A 5,619-nucleotide genomic window follows, 5' to 3' on the forward strand; every position below is an offset into this window, starting at 1 on the left:
CAGGAGAAATTGGACCCCAAAAGTTGTTGTCCAATTTATCCCGAGTACGCTGATGCCCCATATGTGGGGGTAAACCACTGTTTGGGCGCACGGCAGAGCTCAGAAGGGAGGGAGTACCATTCCACACACAGCGCCTTTGTCCTGGGTGTCGGCGTCTTTGTACGGAGGGGTTGACACCCAGGACCGGACGTGACGTCGGACAGGAAGAGGGAAGCCCCCGCCCCCCAGTGAAGCAGCATGGAGTCCTTCTGTGTGTGTGTGTGTGCGTGTGTGTGCGTGTGTGTGCGTGTGTGTGTCCCCATGCGACGCTAGTGCCACCATTGTGCTAAGTCGCCGTATGGGACTACTACTCCCATCCGGTATTAGGATGGGAGAGTTGTCCCTGTGTCCGGCGACTTAGCACAATTGTAAAGTTACACAAAACACCTACACACAATACACATACATGACACACAGTACATACAACATATAACACAGAGTATATACTCACCAACAGCACACTTGTAGGCGAAGCCCTCGATCCTCCAGGAAAAAATCCAAAAATAATAAACCAAATTCATACTCCCTGTCCGCAGAATCCATAAAACGAGTGTCCCACGCCGATCGGCTGCTCTCCGGCGATACACTGCCAGGAGCGAAGCTCCTAGCAGTGTATCGCGTACTGTTCCGGAGTTCAATGACTCCGGCGTCTCGGTTAACAGCAGTACAGCTGCGTTGAACTTTCCCACGCAGCACTGCCGTTAAGCGAGAGTGCCGGGGTCAATGACCGCCGGTAAACTCGCTCGCGCATGCGCAGTGACACACCGACAGGAACTATGGCTCCTGTCAGTGTGTTGCTGCAGCCGTGGAGAGCAGACATATCTCTGGATGTGTCTGTTCTCCATGGAAAATCTTGATACGTGGCACTTAAATATGTGGCAATTAAATACGTGACACGTGGCACTTATACGTGATACGTGTCACTTAAATACGTGGCACTGAAATACGTGATACGTGGCACTTTGATACGTGGCACGTGTCACTTAAATACGTGGCACGTGGCACTGAAATATGTGGCACGTGGCACTTTGATACGTGGCACGTGTCTCTTAAATACGTGGCACGTGGCACTGAAAGATGTGGCACTTTGATACGTGGCACGTGGCACTTTGATACGTGGCACTGAAATATGTGGCACGTGGCACTTTGATACGTGGCACGTGGCACTCTGATACGTGGCACGTGGCACTTTGATACGTGGCACGTGGCACTTTGATACGTGGCACGTGGCACTGAAATATGTGGCACGTGGCACTTTGATACGTGGCACGTGGCACTTTGATACGTGGCACGTGGCACTTTGATACGTGGCACGTGGCACTTTGATACGTGGCACTGAAATATGTGGCACGTGGCACTTTGATACGTGGCACGTGGCACTTTGATACGTGGCACGTGGCACTTTGATACGTGGCACGTGGCACTTTGATACGTGGCACGTGGCACTTTGATACGTGGCACTGAAATATGTGGCACGTGGCACTTTGATACGTGGCACGTGTCACTTAAATACGTGGCACGTGGCACTGAAATATGTGGGACACGTCGCACAAAAAAGTTACATGTAGTTTTTTTTGTGTCGACGGTCCGCCGAAGCACGACGCATCCGTCGCACGACGGATGCGACATGTGGCAATGCGTCGCAATGCGTCGCTAATGCAAGCCAATGGAGAAAAAACGCATCCTGCAAGCACTTTTGCAGGATGCGTTTTTTCTCCAACGACGCATTGCGACGGAAGCCAAAAAACGCTAGTGTGAAAGTAGCCTAACCCTAACCCTAGCCCTAACCCTAACCCTAAATTTAGCCCCAACCCTAACCCTAACTCTAACCCTAACCCTAACTCTAACCCTAACCCTAACCCTAACCCTAATTTTAGCCCCAACTTGTCTTCTCCTGCCGGCCGGCAGATGGCAGCAGATGGCGGGCGCACTGCGCATGCGCCCGCCATGATGAAAAAGCCGGCTGGCAGGAGAAGACAGAAGAGGACCCAGGGACCCCGGGTGAGTATGATAGGGTCCCCGAATCCCCCTATTTCTCTGTCCTCTGATGTGCGATCACATCAGAGGACAGAGAAATAACTGATCGCTTTTTTTTTTTTTTTTTTTGCGGTCGCCGGTAAACTGTTAATTACCGGCGATCGCAAAGCAGGGGTCGGTGCAAATCGACCCCGATCATGTTCTTTGGGGTCTCGGCTACCCCCGGCAGCCGAGACCCCAAAGAACATCCGGGCGGCGGGCGCACTGCGCGTGCGCCCGCCATTTTTTCCCGGAAAAAAGATGGCGGCGCCCATGGGGAGACACGAGGAGCACCGGGGGAGGTAGGTAAGTATTGGGGGGCTATTGGGGGCCATCGGGGACCACATTTCTCTGTCCTCCGATGTGCGATCACATCGGAGGACAGAGAAATTAAACGGCAAATCGCGTTTTTTTTTTTTTTGTTGCGACCGCCGGTAAACGGTTAATTACCGGCGATCGCAACTCGGGGGTCGGTAAAAACCCCCCGAATCATGTTCTCTGGGGTCTCGGCTACCCTCGGCAACCGAGACCCCAGAGAAAATCCGACTCTGGGGGGCGCTATTCACTTTTTCCACAGCGCCGTTAATTAACGGCGCTGTGGTTTAAGTACCCTTAGCGGCCGCCGTTAAAAGGCGTATCGGCGGTCGTTAAGGGGTTAATATAGATTTTTAGCACTGGTTTGTAAAATGTAACATTGTAGTCATTTTGGATGCCTCTAACCTGTGTTCTTTTCTGTTTCTTTCAACAGAACCGTTAAACGCACCCCTCGCACGTAACACTGCACACGGTATAGTATGCACTGTATGCCTTTATATAGAGGGTTAACCATTTCTCTATATAATCGGGGTGACCCATACCAGATGGCCTTATGATAGTTTATCCCACATTAGTGTCCCCATCATACAGCCTGTTCATTTCTACATGCTGCAATGCAGCTTCACATTCATTCACTTCGTCCCCCTGAGCGTTCCATGCAAGCGCTGACTGTTCCCTGCGCTTATTCCCCCTGTTAGCCCCATCAGCGCTTCTGCGCATGCGCCGGCCTCTCCGGTCACATGATCCGATGACGTCAGACGTCAGGTGACTCTTCCCTGCGCGCTCTTATACCCGGAAGTGCTGCACTTCTCCTAGCAGCCCCGGGAGCGCCTCCTTGCACAGCAGCGCAGCGTCTTCCCCACCCCTGGCAGCGGCACCATACAGGTAATACCAACATCGGTTCCAGCCCCCCGCCGGCTTGGCCTTCTGTCTATTTTGGCTCTGGTCCCACTAATGTCCTATAACCTTTGCCCATACCTTCTGTCCACAGCGCTCCTCACCCTGCGAGTACCTCGCATTATCACAAGCGCCATATACTGCCGTCCAGTGTTACAGGTATGGCTTCCAGGCCCATGACAGCCTTCTGTGGTACCCCTATAGCTGTCTCATACGGTTCTGTGTATCAACTTTTCATTTACAGACGCTTTGCATTCCCGCTCCTTGGCTACACACGCTGTGTGTGACCCACACACACTACCGGTATTCTCCAGGTAAACCTCCCTGGACCAATTGGCCCTGTATTATATAGCAGCTATCTGGTTTAATGGTGGTCACCCCCGTAGTCATTATGGCATACATCCCACAGGATATCTTGTGTTCTTTCACTGTACAATTCCTTTTTGTTCCTTTTTCCTTTTGTCTTTAATACTCTGATGCGTATTCTCTCTCCTGTTTGCAGGTAGCTCACTGTGCATAGCCCCACACCTACTAGTGGAGGGTAGTCCACTTCCCGTATCCTTTACCTAGGACAGTGTGTTTAATGCTACACCAGACCCACCACCAGGTCACACCCCGATGTTTCCTCATATTACCCGTTCTATGTTACCTGTGCTTATTTTCGTTTCTACTTAGCATAACCTTAACACGTGTACACTCTCCAGCACTTTTTTGAACAGGACTCACGACTCACGCTGATTCAGGCCGGATCCACCTATCCCTGCCATCTGCGCTGCATGTCACTATTTATGTTTGTATGCAGACTGTCATTTTGATTAGTATAGTATGGATCGCATTCCTTGTCATTCGTTTTCTCATATATTATTGTGCAACAGTATTTTCTTTATTCAAAAGCATTTTCTTTTGTCTTTTTTGTATATACATTGCAGCATTTGACAACCATATCTGATGAAGGTCTCAGTTGTCGAGACCGAAAACGTTTATATGTTGAGCTGGATGCACTAAAATAAAAATCTACTTTTTGAACTTTTTCTACAAATTTCTCTTGAGTGCCAAGAATTATTGTATCTCCTCCAATCTTTGTCATGGCAACACCCAGGTCTTCAGGCTATGGTAAGTCCCCTAGACCACGTGCAGAGCATAAGAGCTTAGTGTGTCAGTGCAGCACTGACAAGTATAAAATTTTGCCATCCTTTATACCAGCGATCAGGCTGCTGAAAGTGAAAGTCCCAGAAACGGACTAAGTGGAAAAAAAAATGTATTTTTTTATTTTTTATTTTTTTTTATAAAATCACAGAAAAATAAAAATGTATTGCAACTCATAAATACCATATTTTTGTGGGAAAAAAAGTACACATATTTATTACCGGCGCATCCGGAACGATCCGACCTATAAAACTGTACCACTAGTTAACCTCTTCAGTAATCACCATAAAAAGTGTAAAAAAAATGATGCTTTATCATCGTACCGCCAAACAAAATGTGGAATAAACTGCAATCAAAAAAACAAAGGTACATAAACATGAAATCGCTAAAAACGTCATCTTGTCCCACAAAAAACAAGCCGCCATACAGCTCCAATCACAGAAAAATAAAAGTTATAGCTCCCAGAATAAAGCGATGCAAAAAGCCGGATTACTTACCGGTAATGCTCTTTTAATGAGTCCACGACAGCACCCACTTTGAGAGAGGGACCCGCCCATAGGAACAGGAAACCTACAGAGATAAAGAGATAAAAAGGGCGGTCCCTCTCTCCTCCTAAGTTGTTTTTCAGAGTACGAGAGGAACCGCCGTTGTTAAATTAATATACACTCACCGGCCACTTTATTAGGTACACCATGCTAGTAACGGGTTGGACCCCCTTTTGCCTTCAGAACTGCCTCAATTCTTCGTGGCATAGATTCAACAAAGTGCTGGAAGCATTCCTCAGAGATTTTGGTCCATATTGACATGATGGCATCACACAGTTGCCGCAGATTTGTCGGCTGCACATCCCAAAGATGCTCCATACAAGGCAGGATGGATCCATGCTTTCATGTTGTTTACGCCAAATTCTGACCCTACCATCCGAATGTCGCAGCAGAAATCGAGACTCATCAGACCAAGCAACGTTTTTCCAATCTTCTACTGTCCAATTTCGATGAGCTTGTACAAATTGTAGCCTCAGTTTCCTGTTCTTAGCTGAAAGGAGTGGTACCCGGTGTGGTCTTCTGCTGCTGTAGCCCATCTGCCTCAAAGTTCGACGCACTGTGCGTTCAGAGATGCTCTTAGGCCTACCTTGGTTGTAACGGGTGGCGATTTGAGTCACTGTTGCCTTTCTATCAGCTCGAACCAGTCTGCCCATTCTCCTCT

General features: G+C 48.6%; 1 long non-coding RNA gene across 1 annotated transcript; it reads left to right on the forward strand.

Annotated features, from left to right (window-relative positions):
- The first annotated feature begins 2,799 nt into the window (after nt 1–2,799).
- Nucleotides 2,800–4,174, forward strand: LOC143817876 (uncharacterized). The gene is made up of 3 exons (XR_013224191.1): nt 2,800–2,842; nt 3,770–3,822; nt 3,972–4,174. It is a non-coding gene; the product is annotated as an uncharacterized LOC143817876 (long non-coding RNA).
- The last annotated feature ends 1,445 nt before the right edge of the window (nt 4,175–5,619 follow it).

The sequence above is a fragment of the Ranitomeya variabilis genome, chromosome 3 (assembly GCF_051348905.1).
Source record: "Ranitomeya variabilis isolate aRanVar5 chromosome 3, aRanVar5.hap1, whole genome shotgun sequence".
In the NCBI taxonomy this organism is placed as follows: Eukaryota; Metazoa; Chordata; class Amphibia; order Anura; family Dendrobatidae; genus Ranitomeya; species Ranitomeya variabilis.